Raw genomic sequence first — 2720 nt, 5'->3', positions numbered from 1 at the left:
TTTTATTTTTTTAAAATTAATTTAAATATAGTTATTATTTATTATTAATAAAAAATAATCAAGCGAGAATTATTATAATTTGTTATAATGTGTTATTATAAGTTATACATTGTATAAGTATAGTTGTGTAAGAGGAATATTAAAATTTTAAAAATAAGATAGTTAAATTATTAATTTATAATATACACTATAATGAAAGGAGTTAAATAAATTATTGTTGATAAAATTGATAAATTCAGTTTTTAATATTAGTTAGATTAGTAGATTAGTAGATTCAATAACAATAGGTATAAGTCTGTGATTTATATCACAAATTTCAGAACATTAACCAAAAAATACTCCGGTCGATTTATAAATAATAAAGTTTAATTAAGTCGTCCTGGGATAGAATCTATCTTAATTCCTAAGGATGGGATTGCTCATGAATGAATTACGTCTATTGAATAAGTATTCGAATAGGATATTTATATAGTAAAACGCAACGATTATTAACATCAAGAATTCATTTGTTATATAAGTTGGTTGGGATTATAAAGGAATCAAAGTCAATATTTGAGAAATCCGAGTACTCATATCTTCAATATCACTGGTGGCCTGGGGCTTTAACTGTTAGATTTACGTTAAAAATTTCATCAGTGTGATAAAGAACTTTAATTGAGGAAATGGCTATAGCAATAAGGATAAATATGGGAAGAATAGTTCATTACAATTGTTTGATTTTCTAATAAAAATCGAAGAATTAATTGGTTAAATATTAGTCTAAATGTGATAAATAAAATTAAATTGTAATAAATGTTACAATGATTACAGCAAAATCATGGAAAAAAATCATTAAATCATAAGTAGGGGATTTAGAGTTTTGAAGTGAATAGATCATGTATTAATTTTTAATAAAAGATATAAAACAAATCTTTTTAATTAAAGATTAAATTCAATGCTTTATTCTGTCATATTAAAGTTAGGTAATTAAAAAAGAATAATTTGAAAAAGATATATAAGTTAGAGAGGGTGCTGTATTGAATTCTATTTATTATAAATTATATCTATTTATTATAAAATATTATTAATTTGAATGAGTTTTTATGCTATTGAGGGTTTCTGTAAATCTATGGTTTAGCGGGGGATATCTACTTGATCATTCTAAAGAAGAATTAAGGAAGAAAATATTAATGAGTCGTTTTTTAGATAGAGCCTCTCAAATAATGAATAGTAAGATTGATAGCTTCAAAATAGATTAAATATTAGTGGACTGATAGAAGAGATAATATTTCAAGATAAGAATGAGTCTGGATAGTCAGAGTAACGACGAGGTATACCTCTAAGCCCAAGAAATTTTTGTGGGAAGAAAGTTAAATTGACACCAAAAAATATAGATAGGGATCGAATATTTAAATAAAAATCATTTAACCTAAATCCAGTAATTAAGGGGAATCAGTGAATAAATCCAGCGATAATTAAGAAGCTCCTATGAAGAGTGGAAATGAGCTACTACAGCTAATAAGTGTCATGAAGAACAATGTCGATGGAAGAATTAGAAAATATAATCCTGTGAGATCTTCTATGGAAAATAAAAAAATAAATCTTAAAGACCATTATAATACAGGATTGTAGTTGATTTTTATGCCATGAAGGGTAGCCAATCATTTAAAAACCTTAAAATACCTGTTGGAATTGCAATAATTAAAGTAGCTGACGTAAAATAAGCACGGATATCAACATTGAGGCCAATAGTGAATATATGGTGAGCTCATACAATAAATCCTAATAGTCCAATAACAATTATGACATAAATTATTCCTAAAGTTCCGAAAGTTTCTTTTTTTCCTTTTTCATTTATAATAATATGAGAAATTAGACCAAATCCTGAGAGAATTAAAATGTAAACTTCGAGGTGTACAAAAAATCAAAATAAATGTTGATAAAGAATAGGGTCTCCCCCGCTAGAAGGGTCAAAAAATAAAGTATTTAAGTTTCAATCAGTTAATAATATAGTAATAGCTCCAGCAAGGACGCGAAGAGATAATAGTAGTAGGATAGTTGAAATGAGAATTGATCAGACTAATAGGGGGATTTTATCTAGAGATATAGATGTTAGATGTATATTTAAAATTGTTATAATAAATAAAATTAATTGCCCCTAGAATAGAAGACATTCCAGCAATATGAAGAGAAAAAATGGTTAGGTCAACTGATGGCTCACTGTGGAATATGTGAGATGTTAGGAGAGGATAGAGTGTTCAGTCTGTCCCGGTTCCTGTATATATAAAATTTCTTAGAATAAGAAAAGTTAATGAAGGTAAGAGTCAAAATATTATATTATTCATTCGCGGATAAGCTATATCCGTAGTTCCTAATATTAGTGGAATTAGGAAATTTCCGCCAATTATGAAAGGTATAATTGTAAAGAAAATTATAATAAAAGCATGATTAATAACTAGGGAATTGTAAATTTGTTCGTTATTAATTAGGCTGCCGCATGATCTTAGCTCTAATCGGATAATTATACTTATAGATGATCCAAGCAAACCAGATCAGATAGTTAGGATAAAGTAAAGAATTCCTATATCTTTGTGATTGATAGAAAATAATCATTTATTCAAAGATAATAGAATTATAAAAAAAATTTAATTAATTATAGATTAAATAAAATTAATATAATTATAAGTAAAAAAATTAATTATTGGTATAATATATTTATTTATTTATTAAAATTTTATATT

The 2720-nt window shown here is 25.8% G+C and overlaps 2 pseudogenes; both read right to left on the bottom strand.

Annotated features, from left to right (window-relative positions):
• Window positions 1-252: 252 nt before the first annotated feature.
• LOC108686369 lies at window positions 253-877 on the bottom strand (annotated as a pseudogene).
• An 870-nt stretch (window positions 878-1747) lies between these two features.
• Window positions 1748-2434, bottom strand: LOC108686368 (annotated as a pseudogene).
• Window positions 2435-2720: the final 286 nt, after the last annotated feature.

This window comes from Atta colombica, unplaced genomic scaffold (genome assembly GCF_001594045.1).
Source record: "Atta colombica isolate Treedump-2 unplaced genomic scaffold, Acol1.0 scaffold177, whole genome shotgun sequence".
Lineage (NCBI taxonomy): Eukaryota > Metazoa > Arthropoda > Insecta > Hymenoptera > Formicidae > Atta > Atta colombica.
This window is presented reverse-complemented; position numbering and strand designations above follow the sequence as displayed.